The sequence below is a fragment of the Agrilus planipennis genome, unplaced genomic scaffold (genome assembly GCF_000699045.2).
Source record: "Agrilus planipennis isolate EAB-ADULT unplaced genomic scaffold, Apla_2.0 scaffold35, whole genome shotgun sequence".
Classification (NCBI taxonomy): domain Eukaryota; kingdom Metazoa; phylum Arthropoda; class Insecta; order Coleoptera; family Buprestidae; genus Agrilus; species Agrilus planipennis.
This window is the reverse complement of record NW_020438957.1, coordinates 1,567,641-1,585,901: the sequence shown is the minus strand read 5'-3', so window position 1 is coordinate 1,585,901 and position 18,261 is coordinate 1,567,641. Positions and strand designations below refer to the sequence as shown.

The 18,261-nt window shown below is 33.8% G+C and overlaps 1 protein-coding gene across 2 annotated transcripts in view; it reads right to left on the bottom strand.

Annotated features, from left to right (window-relative positions):
- The window catches only part of LOC108744785 (POU domain protein 2-like), a 124,033-nt gene that overhangs the window by 50,450 nt on the left and 55,322 nt on the right, over window positions 1–18,261 (bottom strand). The window lies entirely within an intron of this gene.

Here is an 18,261-nt window from a genome sequence, read left to right as displayed (position 1 = left end):
CAGAATACAAACCACTTCGAATTATTTTAGTGTTCAAAATGTTTCCGGCAATGGGAAGTGTCGATCTAACAAAAATTTCGAACTGGATAAAATTATGATATTTACAGACAGCAACAAGGATAAACGGCGTTATAAGTGAACCTTAAAAAATACTCAGGTAGGGATAAAATGAAGAGGATTGAGCAGGGTTCGTCAAGTGATTTAAATAATGAATTTAATCAAGTAATTTTTTACGAACAAATCAATGATTTAAATCATTGGGTAATAATCAATCAATAAGCATTACTTAATTTATACAGTGGGACTTTTGTTGTGACCTCCACTATTTTAAAGCTGGAATATTACTTGGAATTTCTTCAGAAAGCGTGATATTTTTATAACAATCCGATTTTGCATGTACTTTTGTAATCATATGTACAAAACAAATACTTGCAGTAAGCAGAAGAAAAATATCAATGAAGGTTTTATTTAAGATGTGAACCACCAACCAACATCACCAGAAACAAAACTTGGTCGTAGGAAATAATGTAGAGGAAAATGAAGTATAAGTTAGGTTCTTTTTTGAAGTAATTCAAATTGGCCGTCAATGTTTGATTCATCCTTAATGCATTGTCAAATAAGGACTGCTAACTGCTCTTTTTTGGGATGTACAGCAATATTTATGAATTTTCGTTCTGTTACAGAGGTTGAAGTCAAACACTGTGGCCGAAAAATAAAAGTACCTTTCCAGGTGGTTGGTATGATTAACGACTAAAAAGTCCATAATTTAATAACGTCCTGATTAGATAATTACTATTCCTGTAAAGGCTTAAAACTGCACCGGTATTCTTGCATTATCACATGTTTACGCGTTTTACAGTTGGAATGCGATCAGAGCCGCTAAAAAATGCTAATGTATTCCAACTTTTAACAGATAAAATTTCATGATCAGCGCCATAGTTGGCGTAACAGACCGATAAAATTGGGAAAAAAATTGAAATAGTTGGCTAAGAAATTAGACCATAAATGGTATCGAGCAAATGGTACGCGCAGGCAGCCGGTATAATAAATACGTAATGAATGATTAATTAGTTATTTTTAAATGATACATTTATTTATGAATACTTATAAAGGAAACTGTTACTAGGCATTGCAAAAAAGGCATTAACGAACGAATAGACGAAGATGGAAAAGGAAAAATGAGAAGTACCTACACGGATTAAAGAAGACATAAAGAAAATGAAATGTCAGCAAAAGTAAGAAGAATGGGGCCATACCTTCCTGTCACTGTTTTTGTATCTGCTTAGTTATTCGTAGAATATTTTGATACGGAATGTTGAAGAAATTTGTTTTTTATATCAAAACAAAAAAATCACATCTTTTACATTAATTAAGACGTTCAAGTTATAGAACCTTAACTGCTATTACTGTGTTTAGTGATTTCCGTCGTATAAAGTGTGTGGTTGTTATAAAAAAACGGACAGGCAGACACGAGTGATCTTATAAGGGTTCCGTTTTTCATTCGGACGTACGGAACCCTAACCCGAGAACTAAATCAACATTGTAGTTGAAAAACAAACATGTTTCCCATACATTCAAACTTCAAATGTAAATGTACGCACAACAATGTTCTGTTGAAAGATTTACCACGTTTTCCTGTAATCTATATGTGAACAATTATTTTCTGTATTTTTTTCAAAATTTTGGGTTCGGTAGTCTCAAAAAGTGGCCAATTTTCATTTATTTTCTGAAATAACTTTAAAACTATTTGCTTTAAAATACATTTAAGACCCTTATAACAAGTTCTTTCATTTGATATGTGGCACGGTACAGTTTGCAGAACGTTTTTTTAATGTCTAAAAATTAATTAACAATCCAGTAGATTTTGAGCTAACTGACTCTGACAGACGGACAGACAGTCATACAAGTGGTCCTATATAAGGGTTCCGTTTTTCATTCAGACGTACCGAACCCTAATAAACAATTAAACTGTTTCCTGTTACCTTTTCCAAAACCTTTTGCATAGTTTATTAAAATCTAATCTATCTAGGTAGTAGATACACTGTTATTGAAGTAGGTGGATCATTTTCAGCTAACAAAATACTTAATTACTGGAGTAGGTTTTTTATTGCCATAAATACAATTTTTACAAGAGATAACTGGTCCCCGTTTAGACCCCTGCGGGTCCCGATTTAATTCGGACATTGATTGCGAGTATCAAGCGTGACGAAATTGTAATGTTAGTGGCAAAAAATCGAAACGGGGGAGAGGGGGAATTGCTTTAATCCACGACAAGATAATTTTTGCTACCTAATAAAACTTGTTACGTATCTCGCAACGAGGTATGACGTCGCATGGACCGGAAGCTGAACGAAAGTTCTTCGAAACTTGAAAATAAAACAAATCATTAAGCATCAAACGAACAAACGCTCCTCGATCAAATAACAAAAAAGCTCGTGTTCGAAGCGACGCGGTGGTTGCCATTGGTTACCCTTTCGATATAAGGGTTGAAGCTTATTTTCATATGTATGTGCAAGTGTGTGTGTCTGTGTGTTGTGCGCGAAGCAAGTCTACCTGAACAGATTACAAAAATGTACATATAAATGTGCGAGTTCGCGCACGCGTCCCGATTTTACATAATATCAATAGAGAGATATGGGCGTGCTACGCTTGCGCTATGCAAACTACCCCTTTACATCTGCATACGGTAAAAAAGTGGGATGGCTGGTCGACCAATATGCTTCCACCAAAAAGCTCACGACCTACTTTTTAACCCTAGAAGATGGAGAGATCCTGCACGGATCCCGACTTGCCCTTATGTATTTAAATTTACATCGATATGATACATAGCAGATCTGAGATAGAAGGATATAACAGGACCAAAAAGGATGTTTCTGTGCTTTCAGGAATATGATGATGGATTATAACACCCTGTGTAATCAGGATAACAGTGATAGCTTAATAACCCTTTCTTCAAATTTCGTCTTTTTGGTAAATTTTTCAGTTATACTGAAACTGCTTACAGGGAGCAAAAAATATGACAATTATAAGGATATAAAGAAAAACTCAATAGCGACAATCTCTAAGGACAAATCTGTGTTACCTACAGTGGTGTTTCTTTTAATCTCAATATCAATCCGATCGAAGATTAGCAGGTGTCTAGCACCAGATTGTTTTGACTAGTTGGATACGCACCTCCACTTCTAACTTCCTCCTATTTCACATTTCTCGAAAATTACATCCCTATTTTTTTAATTGGACGAAAAAGTATAAGAAATTTTTAAGTCTTAAGTATACTGTTACAATTTCTTTTATAGCATAGGTATTTAACACCTTTACCTATATAATTTGTAACTAATTTGACACTGAAAAGTGGACCTTTTACCCATTTTGTCGGGAGTCCACCCTTGAGCTGATCGGTGAAAAATGATTTGATAATTTCTCGCAATTTTATGATATTCCGATTTTTAGATTTGTAGTGCCAGCTCCATGACTCCGTAATCGTTTTTCACTGATCAGTTCGAAACTGGACAAAATGGGCAAAAGTACAATCTTTCATCGGCAAATTGTAACTTGACAGTATTTATTTTTCTTTTACGTCATTTCTTTTCCGCTGTACGCTACGTGTACAGTTGCAATTAAGTCATTTTTAGTCGTACAGTTGGAATGTACACACTAGTGACAAAATGGGTAAAAGTATTCTTTCAGCAAAAAATTTTAACCCTTGGACCATTTCTATTTCGAGATACCTACGCTATGAGTATTATTTGATATTAGGGTCTATTTTTGCAGTAACCGAGGCGATCGACAAATTATAGTGAATTTTAATATTGCGGGCTACGGATTTTTGTAAAATGGTTCATAAACTCGCTCCCTTCAATTCATTTTTCCAATTTATACAGACTACAATGTTAAATCCGCACTTCTGTCAACAAATTTCACCTTCTCTTTCTACCGTCTCAAATGTTTTTATACCTTGAATAAAAACGGCCGGCGGATCATCATCATCATCATCATCATGACAATGGATCCCGGCCGTATATTTTTTCTTCGTATTTCTTTAAGGCATCGGAAATCTTAAAGCGGATGGCCTCAGGGTCTCGGTTTTCATTCTCCGAATCCAGTTTCACTGTTTCGAATTAGAACTGATTTCGAAATGTTTGCACAGCGGCAGAAACAGCACCGCTCGTACAGCTGATGATTGTTGCCGTAAACGCACGCACAAGGGTTGAAGGGATGCGAAAAGCGTGGAGGAACGGAGGGGGCACAATCGCAGTTAAGGGTTGCCACCCCATAGACATGTACAGGCGTGCGTGAACAAAAGAAGTGTGCATTTAAAAGAGTAAAAAATGGTACCTAATGGCATGTGGCAAACCTGGCCGCACACTTTCATCTAAGTCCAAACTAATGCTGAATCGGTATTAGGTATCTACTACCTCTGCTATACAGAAGATGCGAGTGCAGTATATAGTAATAGTCAACGGGTGTAACGTGGAATTTCGCCACCCCAAACTTTATGCTAAATTTGACACGTGGTAACTGCACATTTTGTTTGCTAATGGAAGTGCTTGAACAGGATGTGTAGGTACCATCTATAGTATAAAACATAGGTAACAATCATGTTGACAAAGAAAGCTGTTCAATTAATTAGCAAACGGGTGAAAGTTGAAGGCACAAAAAAATAGTTGGTTAGCAGAGGTTATCACTTCATTAATTCTGCACAGTTTAGATGGACTTCTAAGTAACGAATGAATAAAATAGAAATATAAAAATTACAAAAGATATTGACTTATTCAACAAAATATTAGTAATTATTATATATTAGTGGGTGGATACAGCACTTGTGATTCAATCTGCTCTTTATTAATTAGGTAATATTATTTAATTTTTGTCAAAAGTTTCTTTCGTAGAGCTTATTTGTAAAGCTATATTGTTTAGTATTTTGTCCTTATAACTTTTAGGCTAGGGGTTAGCAAGTAATTTTAGGTGGGATCAGGATGTTTTCGAAAATTTTTATCGAGGTCGAAAATGCGTTATAACGCAGGGTGTAGTAGATTAAAGACGTTGATACATTTCGTTTTCAAGATAATTTATGATATCTTAAAATTTTAAGTTTTTCTACGTTTCCATCAAATTTCGACAACAAAAGAATTGTCAACAAAAACAAATGCGTCAAAAACACTATAGGTAAATGGTGATAAATATAATAAATGAGCGATTTCAGAGTTAAAAAAATGAATTGGTTTCTTACCATATCTCACATGAAATTAAATAAAATCGCTCAAAAAACAATGCCTTTTTTGTTGTATAATTGATAATTAACGAAACGTAAACACGTCACGATTTAAAAGTTGGCGTAACCTGGTATAATCTAGGTCTTAGTTGGTGAACTGTTGACTTAATTATTTTTCCTGATTCAAGCATTTTCTCGGTTTATATTGGTACCTACCACGTGATGCGGGGGTGGGGTATAATTATAAACGTACCTATGAATTATTTTATTTTGAAACAGAACAATAAGAAATTGAAAAATATTTTTGTACGTGGAAAATTCGTTCATCCATTTTGAATACAGAATGAGTACCAAAGGTTCATAATTGCCGTTAGGTAATTTGAGATTTAACCCTTTTGAATTATGCAAAAGGAATTATGATTGGTCTGAGGCAGCATCCGCATCCGACCAACGGGGCACTGTGTTAGTAGGTACATAGGTATAACAAAAGAAGGCTCCTTATTGCCTCTGTATAATACGTAAGCACATATATAATGTATTTGAACACGCGGACTCTTAAAAAAGGGTTCCGACAACCAAGCCAGAAGAAACGCTTACTTTGCAGCACGAGTTGTGCACGCTTAGAGCGTTATTTGTCATGGAACCGAATGGGATATAAAGGAGTTTCAGAGGTACCAAACATATTTTAAACGACAGCTTTTATTATGTATTCATACATTTGAATTGAAACCAGCGTTTTAACGATTTCCCTTTCTTTAGTATTATACATAGGTAAGCACATAGTATCTGTATACAAATACATATACTCAAGATTGTAAAAAAACTAACGGTTTTTTAAATTTCACAGCTTTACTTATCGCACACGATCAACGAATTTTTAGATTGTTAAAATTAAATCAGATAATTATGAATAATTGTAAAGTTATGCTATAGTTGGTTTAGGTTGTCCTTTTTCGATTTAATTTTGCAGTTGCGGTTGGCAGGACAACAATATTCGAAGACATTCATGGCGGAAATAATTAACACAAATATATATTAGCAAGTAAAACATTAAACAAAAAATTAAAAGCTTGTCGCAGTTAGTTAAATTTTGTTGGTTATCAAGTTTCATCAAATTACTCAAAAAATATTATAGATTAGGTACAAGATGGTGGATTTACAGTAGAATCCGCTTATAATGACATCGAAGGGAAATGTAAAATACGTCATACAAAGCATAGTCTTAGAAAATAAACAACTTTCTATTTTGGTTAGTTCGTAGTTCGTCTATATTTATTAATAGAAAAAGAAAAAGAACTATGAATTGTAATATCAATATACATAAGAAGGGTCAGAAAAATGAGCGAAACTGTTATTATTAATCTTTTTGGTCACTATAGCCACTACATCTTGAGAATCAGTCATAATAAACGATATGCCACTTTAAACGGAGTCATTATATCCAAACTTTCCTATAGAGACTTTAATATGAAAACCAAGCTTAACACTGCAATTACTTCATATTAAGCGGTTCGTCAATAAAAGCGGATTCATAATAAACGAATTCCACTGTACTATCTACTTTTCGAAACTGATACCTTAAGATGATGAAATTATTTTGCTTCAACTAATATAAAATAACTGCTACTAGTTTCTTGTGATCATATAGAAACTAGATACAACACCAGACAGAACAGTTAAACCAGAGCTTATTAATTATAACCACCTACTAATTTAATTAGTTCAGTTGATTTTTCTTATAATACATATAGAAAAAATATTCTCCTAATACAACTTATTATAAGTATCCTATACAAATTGCATACATATGCATGTGCATATTACGTGCGTCTGTATAAGGATATGGGTATCATTCATTAATTTGCATTGTGTGCCGTGAGGAGTCCCAGCCAAATGAGTTTCATAAAATGTTAATTAATTATGCAACTAAATTAAGTGAGCACGCTAATGCAAGAAATGATAAATTACTAATTCGTTCAGATCAAATCTGGCTTGTACACGAATAATGTTCGTTAATAATTATAGGATAGTACAATTTAAATTTACACCTGACTGTGCGCACTGCCTTCGACGATTACCCTGAAGAAACTCTAACAAATTAAATTCGAACAAAATACGAAACAATTAAAAGTTCATATTACAAATGCTTGAACATTTAAAAGGTATCTTATTATTTACAATAACGCATTGATATCCATTTGTTCGGTTGTTTGTCTGTCCATATGTCGCAGTTGATTTTATTTTATTAGAAATTACCCTGTCGTCACCTTTTGAGATCTGTCACATTTTGTGGCATAAAAAGGATAAGTAAAATCTTGTGAAGGACGAAACTACTATAACTAAAAATGTTTATCGGTTGTAAAATTTATGTGTAGGTATGGAATAAATGTAAATGCATATTGTAAGAAAAAAACAATGTTTTAATTAAGTTAGCTATCTATATAGTTACTGAACATTCACCTACATTTAATTTATGAAATTTGAACAAGGTATCAATTAGACAGTGTCAAAAGTTCACCAACTTTGAAACCACTTAAAAAATTATTTACTTAATATAATTCTTATCAATGCATTTGATGTAAGGTGATTAACAATCAACGCGCGAGTGAAACTAGCACTTTTTCGGTTTTCATTAATTTATTAGACTAAAACTAAAGATTATCATAAATTGTGTGAATCAGATTCCCTGAAAAAAATAAAACAAAAAATCTACAGTTAATAACCTTCTTAAGAATTCTTAATTTCGTAATTCTTTGTTCTGGAACTTGCCTTGAACTCTACAAACGTCAAGGTATGAAAAATTGCTTTAAAGATAATTAATCATTAACTATTATGCACACTTGTTTCCAAACACGAAAACTATGTAAGTACTTAAAATACCCTTGCGATTAATGTTATCATGCATGAATAAATGGTAATAACACATATTTTTAAAAAATCCCTTAAAAATGTGTTCTATAATCACTTTTTGATAACGCAACATCATTACCTTACAGCTTACACTAACTATTTTTGGGTATTATCTGGTTATTACGAGTTATAAATGACCTATGCAATAATATATCTTGAAATTAGATAGGTATAATAAATACTTAGTAAAAAAGAGTAGTTTTGAAACAATGAATTAAAATTTTGAAACAGGAAATTCATTTAAAAATATATACTACGTCTAAGTCTTCTTCTAAATCTTCCTACTTTATAAATCAAAACGTCTTTAGCACCATCTTTGATTGGCTGTATAAAAGGCCCAGGTGTCTCTATATATCTACACATTTATTTACCTTCATTATGAACGGTGCAAATATGAAACGGTTATTTTATACAATGTACATTAAAAAAATGGATGAATACATACTATATGTATATATATACTAATCCTATGTATATCTACTTATTTATTACACATTTGGTGTATCTATGTACAGTATGTGACCTATGGGTACATGAGGTTGTATATTTTTTTAGGTATTTCGAAGAAAGACATAGTGCAGACTGTCCGTTAATTCTTTTTGTCAAATGTTAACCGTCATTTCAGCTGAAAAGTTCGTTAAAAATATATAATAACCCTTATAAATCGTCTTAACCGTTTCTTCCAGAAATTATCCATCACATACCGCGGAATTCTATTATTATCAAACACAGTTCGTGTTTTTTTGAGGGAAAATACAATACATTGCAAATGCTGTACATACCCATACAAATGTATGTATGTATGTCGCACAATATACGTGAAGCATGTAAACCTTTGAGAAATTCCGTTAGAGATTCCTAAAAAAGGTCGTTTTTTTCTTTTCAATAAAGGGCTTTGGGGTTATAACGGCAGTTTTTTAAGCATTCCCCGGTGTGTTTTTTAGGTCAAAGTGTCTTTTTATTCAGCCCATTTCAACTTTACCTACTTGTCAGATTTGCCTCGCTAAAAAAATGGGGTGCAAAGTCTTTTTTGTGCAACTGGAATGAATTTTAAACGAACCTTTTGTTCGAAACGTGGGAACTAGGCAACTTTCAAGAGAGATTTCAGCTAGAGATTACTTTTTTCGTTTGTACTCTTAAAAAATTTCAATCGCCTTTATGTATCAACTAGCAATAACTATATAGAAGAAAGGTGGGCTAACATATAATAGATACAGCAATTACCTTTGTTTATGTTATTTGATTTACTTACTTAAAATTATCATTCAAAAACTGTTAAAAAGAAGAGGGCTGATGACTGCCAGTTTTATAAATAAAACTCCATGTTAATTTCCAAATTAAATAACAAATTATTGACATACTTCTTATATTTGTTACATATCTACTGCTACTTATATGATTTTAAATTTTGAAATAACTTTCAGGTTACATGTACAATAAGGAATAAACAAAACATAACTAAATATTGTTTTTGAATTGAATTTGTTGTATTTTCATAGTAAGAAGTTTAAAATTTCTACAAAATTCATAAAGTATCTGCGGTTTCACTCGTTTTAATAGGGTCTACATTCGAAAATTGATTATAAAGTAGTCGAAATTATGAGTAATTTCGCAAAAAAATCTTAAAACTACATATCACTACGAAGTCCCGCACTATTATATGCTATGAATTTTAATTGGTCTGAACCACAGTTAAGAGCAAAACTAGGAGCATTCAAATTTGGAAATTGGTTAAAAAAAGGGGCCGAAATTCGAATTACGTATCTCCTTCGATTTCGCAAAAGGACACCTTACTACATATGTCATGTCGCGCCTTTATATCTTACAATTTAAATTGACTTGAACCACTACAAATAGGGATATTTTGGGCGCCTAAATTTGAAAATTGGTTAAAAAGGAATAGAAACTATGAAAATGATTTCCTCCAATTTCACAAAAACATACTTTCATCAAGATACATCCCTCTCACTCGTATTTACATCACCGTTAATATTAATATTCGGAACACAAGTCGGAAAGCTCAATCAATTACCAATGCGGTACGCAGTGCATTTGCAGTATTTAGTAGCATATAGTTTACTACCAAAAGCGCAGATGCATTAATGTAATTTATATATATATATTTATGTACATCAAATTCAAATGCATAATGCACGCGGAACATTTGCAGTAGGTGTAACGCCTGTATCGTCGATGGGATCGATTAGGCAACGGCATTTCGTTTTTACGATTGCAAGTAAGAAAATTGATACATATGTACGTGTTCCATCAACCAATTGCTTTAATTATTCGTGACTGGCGAGTAAAATGGATGCGAATGAATAATGAAGAAAATAAATATTTAACTCGTTAGTGTATCTAATCAGATAGACGGTAAATGAGCAAACAAAAACAACCAGACCATAATCAGCACAGGAACTGAATAAATGCAGACGTTAATTTGAAGTAAAGTGCATATTATTTCATTTTGAACGTGTGCAATTTTACGAAAAATGTTTTATTTGATAGCTTGATAGAGAACTAGGTTTCACCAACGATTTCGCTCGCGTTGATATCTTAAATACGTTTCAAAGACTATTACTTACACCTAATTTTTCTATCCCTTGGGAACAGTATTTTTTTCTGAATAAATGATACCCTATGTCCATTTCTGTACCCCTGACAAAGTGTGGACAAAATTTTAAGATAAGTTTTAGCCGCGGCTTCGCTCGCGTTGTTGTCCTAAATAAAGATAATCGACGACCACATACTACTAATTTCTCTATCCCTCGGGAACAGTATTTTTTTCTTGATAAAAGGTGCCCTAAGTCCTTTTCTGCATCCCAGGCAAAGTGTGTACAAATTTCGTGATAGGTTTTACCCGCGGCTTCGCTCGCATTGATGACCTAAATGCGTCAAAAATCTTCGTTTATCACGTCGTAATTGCGTCAGATCGATTAGTTTTCATATTATGAAAAGCTACATACTTTAGGGGGTTAATTATCTCGACGGTAAGTAAAATGTCATCGCATTTATCAGACCTTTAACCTATCAGCATCAAACTGATCATCTAGATTACGTTAAATATATTAGTTTCGGGAAATAGAGTACCTCCCAGAGATCGTTGATGAAAAACGTGCCCCCGAACTTGGACTTTCCTACAAACTAAGCTTAAATAGATTTTGAAGTTCAATGGTGAAAATTACTATTGCGATACAGATATGTATAATTTTCTTGTGTCTTTTTCGTTAAATCCGTTTACAGTGAATACAATTTGGTTGAGGTTTCCGTTCGATGTCCAATCCTTATTGATAGCTCAATAGAAAACAATCTACGCGTACGTCTGTGAAAATACCTTATAGAATGACAGGTAAAAATAATACTTCACAATCCGAATAGGTAGCTGTTTTTAAATCAATAAATAATAAATATACTACCTACAGTTATTATACGATTAGTTATGAAACGGTACCCTTTATCAAGTACTAATAGGTATTAGTACAAAAGCTTCTCAAGAACATAATTGCATAGAAAACATTAATGTAGGTCAATAAAAGGATCTACCTTTTTATAGACAAAAAAAGGAGCACCGCTACTCGTTAAGCCCATTAAGGGCTACTCATAGGGTATACATATAGTTCATTAATTCTATTTCCATTTCATATTTTCTCTGCCGTCCGTATACGAATCCGATTTCTTTTCATTCAAATGTCAATCAACTGAATATTACAAGAGTACACCAAATACTATACGTCTCTAGATGATGTTTGCCTGTTTTTAGAACAAATTCAATTTAATTCAGAATTTATTTTTATTTCAGCAACATTTTTTGCTCGTTAAAGCGATCGTTCTTTTAATATTCGATTTAAAGCCAACTTTTTGTTTGCGTCATTTGATCAAAAAAACATATCTCTCGTCGTCAGTTGTATAAAACATAAACTACCTACGTGATAAAGTTTGTACTTTCGCTTTTGTCATCGGGGACTAAATGAAGAATTATTGATATGACAAATCTTCAGCGGTTGAAGATTGTTCGGTATTAGTCAAGAGGTACAAAATATTTTAGGAAAATGAAAATATTAGAGTCATAAAATGATATATGAAGTCGTACTGAAGAACTAATTAAGTTTCTAAATGTAACTACTTGACTCGAATTTTATGTCAAGACATGCCAAGTTGTATTATAATCAAGTGAAGTCGTAAACCCCCATTGTATTTTATACATCATCATCATCATCATCATAAGGTCGTCAGTCCTAAGACACTTTTCTATCCTGAGCTAAACCTCGCATTTCCCTAAAACTAGAACAGCCCACATCCTTAACTATATGCGAACAGTAATCTAATCTAGGTCTACCTCTACCCCTCCTAACTCCTGTTTCTGCCTCTAATATGTCTCTTACTAGACCTTCATGCCTAAGAAGGTGTCCTATCAACCTATCTCGCCTATTTTTCATTGACTTATATAGAGTCCTCTGTTCTCCTATTCTTTCCAATACCTCTTCATTTCTAACCTTTTCTAACCACGATATCCTCATCATCCGCCTATAACACCACATTTCGAACGCTTCTAAGCTTTTCTTTTCCGCCGCGCCCACTGTCCATGTTTCGCACCCGTACAATGCCGTTCGCGAGCATAGAAGTGACTTCTTTTTATTAAAGGCGACACGACCCTGCGTTATCCTCTGCTTTATAACCCTACTACTCCTTCCATCCTGACTTATCTGACTTCCTAGGTATCTAAAATCAGCCACTTCTTCTAATTTTTCTTCTCCTATCTTTATATTCGCCCATTCCCTATTTTTTCTTCCCTTGCATATCAGTATTTTAGTTTTACTTTTATTTATTTTCATACAGTACTGTTTTGTCAGTACCGCTTCCATTTTATTTAAAGCTATCTCTAGGTCCTCCTTGCTAGATGCTAATACTGCTATATCATCTGCAAATCTAAGCATACTAATCTTTTGCCCTTGCACATCTATCCCTACAGTTGTACTGTCTTTAATAATGTTGATGGCGTCTTCGATGTATACACATGAATTAAATTAAGAAAATCGTAACTACCGATTCATAATTACTTCTTTCGGATTTTCATAATATTAGGCGGTTACGATCGGCTTAAATTAGAAAGTTCGGCGAAGGAGTCCCCTCGGTTGTCAGCGTCCATAATTAAGGTCAACCATTGCGATTGCCCTCGATTGGAACGGAATTTATTTGACTGCACGTATGTGTATGTTAGCGTCTGTGTGTGCGCGGGGTAAAATTCAATTACGAACCCCAGGCGTGTGTGCGAGTGTTTGGTGACGCTGCCTGTAAAGAGCGGTGCTGGGAGCGTCGCGACGCAGGGTGCGGGAACGGGGGTGCACGTCGCGTCGCGACTCGGCGCTAAGTCGTTATAGGCGCGCACTTCCAAACGTCATCAACGGCACGGTCGCAGCACTTGGGCTTGCCAACAAGACAATTCAATTACTAGCAACTCTACTTTTGCGAGTGTTTAACGTTCCTAGCCACCTCTATCTAAAAACAGCTGCAAAGAAGTACAGATAACAGGGCACAGCTAGAGCTTTCTTCAAGTCGTCAATATCAATCGAATATCGACGAGTCTACTTATAATATAATGGATTAACAACTGCAGTAGAAATGCCAAAGTGCACATAAATTAACGTCGCCAGTTTATTAATTATGCCACACATCCGTATATGTTATTGAAACGCATTTACGTTGATCTTAAAAAACAATATTTCTCTGTTGCTGTTGCTCCACTGCCACAAATCTCCGATACATTTTATACTTCGCCAGTCGGATTAGCAAGAAGGAGTCTGTTTTATTTGTACATTTGTTCATATCAGTACATGAAATATTCTATACAGTGTCTTACAAACCCATTATGAGGAATCACTTGTGACTAAGGAATGAAACTGATGGGCAGGGTGTTATGAATTTAGTCGAAAACTATGGTATTGAAAAATCTACAATTGTAACCTATTAGGAAAACTGACCTTAAAATGTTATCAATAGAAACAACACAAGCAAATACAAACATCTCTAATAAATAATCACAAATTGCACATCAGTCTTACAATTTTATATACCTAAACAATAAATTAAGTAGAAATAGTTAGTGTAATGGTTGGTATTATTTTGCATTTAGTTTTTTTATGTTAGCTTTAATTTCGCTTAAAGCATATCCTAAGTCATGTTCCACATTTAGAAGGATTCTGGTTTTTGTCTTCAGTGTAATCACAGTTGAAAATACACTCTCACATTTATAGGTAGTGGCAAAGAGTATTGGCATTTTTAAAGCTCTGTTAGCTAGAGCAGGATATTCGGTACCAGCTTTTCGCCAAAATGTGCTAAGATCATAATTTTGAAATTCTACTTTGCAAGTAGTCTTGTGGCGTAGTCCAAGATATTCCACTTTGGTCGCCAGGTCTTCGTCTTTGAAAATGTAATCATTCGTAGTAAATGGTCTTAATATCCAAGAACTGGACTGACGATTATCCATATCCGGAAAATATTGCCTCAGTGAGTTTATTGCTGCAGATAAATGCGGAACCACAGAATTTTCAAATGTGATCTTGTGTGGTTCAAGATTTACCAATTGTGCATACAGTTGCATAAACATCGACACCTTTATAATTTTATATTTTTACTATCTAGCTACGTATTTTAGGTCTTAATTATTAGGTTCTCTGTTACCCCCACAGAAAAATTGATTTACCCTCGCAGGGGTAATTACCTTCAGGTTCGAAATCACTGCCCTAACGCATAAATTGACCTTTTATACAAACAAAATAGTACAAGGTATTTGAACGATTGCCTCCATGCTTATACAGACTAAGAACAGTTACTCCGAGAACATTCTTGTATATGTCTTTTTTTTTAAACAGTGATAAAGTTTCTGTATTTTTATATTTAGTGTTAATATCTATTAAAGCAAACTGATAATTTCAAATACTAAAAATGTTTTGGCATTAGAGATCTCGCGACTCAATAGCGATATACCCTGACGATACTCTGTTGAATTCCTCATTATGATGATTTTCTAATGGGAAATTTTGCACACAATTTTTTTTTCCCATATTGGGTGCAAGTGCCATTGTGATCACCATCAGTCGCAATTGCTAAAATGGTTCTAAATACAGAAAGTACAAGCTTATAACCAACTGTGTGTGTTTATCATTTTTGTGTTTCTTTTTTGATTCTGAGTTCTACATTTAGCTATCTTAATCTCAATAGTTTGATATGTACTAAAAACTGCAATATTTGTAACGTCTAAATGGCAACCTTATATATTCTTATTACATTGTATATAATTAACAAGATAATGATCGGATCAAGTGGTGACCATGAAAATTTATTACGATGACGTCTTCGGAAAGAAAATTGCACATCAAATTGTTTGCATACAATTCACGGTCGAATGCATGAATGATAAAAAGAGAAAGAGATTGAATGCAACGCATTATATATTCGATATGGACCGAAAGAGGAGAAGAGAACGATAAAATTGTTTTTTGTGTAATTCGTAATTTGATATTAAAACCGAATATTGGTTTAACAGAGATAAGGTCATGGAAAAGAGGTGACAACATTTTCTATTATCGTGAATCCAATTCTAAAGAAATGCAATCAGAGAATCGTCCATTACGTTCACGTTTCACGTTTTTTTTTTTAACGACGGGGAGATGATATCTTTAAAGCACAGAAATGATTGGCTGTTTAGGGGTTGATGGGCTTTGTGGTATTCATCCCCCTACGAATCGTTCCATTTAATTTTCAATTCTAATCTTAAATTGCGATTGCCTTTGTTGATTTCAAAACCCATTTATGATGGAATTAAATTTAAATAAAAAGAATTCTTCGAAAAAAATGATAGTATCAATTAGAGTAACGTCAAATAATCATAATTTCAAAGAACGTATTACAGATTTTTTTAAAAGAATTTTAAATGAAAATAAAAGAACTTTATGCACATTGATATGTTAATCTTCTTCTGTATTACAAATAAAGTAAATAATAACGGAAATTCGAAAAAGTTACTGTTGTAAGTACAGGGCGTTGTCTAAATAAGATAGGTAAGCAGTAGATAACACTACGAATTATTAAGTGATGGTTTGTTTTGTGTTTGTCTTAATACACTTGCTAATAAAGACATATACAAAATAACAAATGTTTACTAAAAACAAGACCATATCAGTGATTAACGAAACAAAAATTTGTAATTACATCAAAGCAGTTTTCAGAACTGATACATCACAATTAATAATAAATGAACAAATTCAAATTTTGTTTATCCAGACGGGTAAGATGACATAACAAAACAAATTGAAGGTGACAGATTTTTTCCTGTTTATCTAGTATCTATTAACAAATAACGTTATTTATCGATAAAATTATGTCTACTCCTGTTCTAACCAAAACTGAAAAACTCTGTTTTAAAATGGCCCAAACAAAATAGCCGATCATCACCATCGCAGTACCAATTAGTTTTTGTCTTATCCCAAAAGTTTAAACGATTCTAAAAGATATACCAGAGAATTATCATACGTACTAAATAAACGGGTTGTGTAGACGCCGAAGTCAGTCAGGATGCGTCCTGATTCCGCGAAAACTAGGACTACAGCGTTTAATAAAACTATTTCAGCGCGAACGTGATCGCCAGTATAACGTCAGTACAACCTAATAAATAGTATACAAATGTCTACGTCACATGTAAAGCTGTTTAATTATGTTTAAATAAAAATTGGACAAGCGCTATTTACAAGCTTTTATCTCGGGGTTACGTGAGTATAAGATCGATTACAATTAATGCACGAGCGGTACTTACAAAGAGATCTAGAGGAATCATTGATTAATCATATCGCATGCTTTTATGTTGTTGTAAACCACGGCCTGAGAACAAGTCTTCCGAAGCACAATTAGCATACCTCTTCCTATAAATACATATACATTTATATACACGTCTATGTACGTACATGCATACATACATACGAATAATAAAACGCTTTACGATACCACACAATACTGACGGGGTTGAAGAGATGCACGGATTGTAATTTTGCCGAGTACCCAGCAAAACCACTACGGTTAATGGCTCATGTTTTCGTTCCGGCGGGCTTTCTGATAAATGCCACCCTCACCTACGTCCTAAACCATATTAAGTCTTCTTCAAAGAGTCGTTTAAACACTGAACAAATGAAATTTTAATTCTTGGTTGGCGAATTTTTAACGAAAGCGTCGAGTTGAAACCGTTGAAATGAGCCTATGATATTATTACTACTAATCACACTAATAAGTTATTGTTAATCAAAACCTGATATACCAGCAAGAGACAGAAATTGTAATAATTCTGTTATACTGATGTATTCTTGTTCATAAGAAAAATAAACACAAGAACTATATCGGAACAACAAATAATTTAGTAAACAATCAATACAACTTAATACAAATGGTATATCCCGATACAAACTTAATTACCAGTTTTCATTGGGTAGTTCTTTTGTTAAACTTCATCATCATCATCATAAGGTCGTCAGTCCTAAGACTGGTTGGACACGCACCTCCACTCTTTCCTATCGTGAGCCAAACTTCGCATTTCTCTAAAACTACATAACTATAACCTACATCCTTAACTATTTGCGAACAGTTACCTAATCTAAGTCTACCTATACCCATCCTAACTCCCGTTTCTGCCTCTAATATGTCTTTGACTAGATCTTCATGCCTGAGAAGGTGTCCTACCAATCTATCTCGCCTATTTTTTATTGACTTCCATAGTCCTCTGTTCACCTAGTCTTTCTAATATCTCGTCATGTCTAATCTTCTCTATCCACAGTATCCTCATCATTCGCCTGCAACACAACATTTCTAACGATTCTAAACTTTTATTTTCCGCAGCGGCCATCGTCCATGTTTCGCACCCGTACTGTGCCGCACTCAAACCAAAACCAAACCTACACCTTTAACGATATTTTTCGAATTTCTAAATTAACCGTTTGCGACCATAGAAGTGACTTCTTTTTGTTGACGGCGACTCGATTGCACTTTTTAAATTATTATTGCTAGTGTTTATTTTCTCTTTTGTTTATGCTAGAATTACCCGGCAGTATGGGGTAGCCGGCGTCATTATCCGGTACTCGGCCGGATCCTCTGAGTAC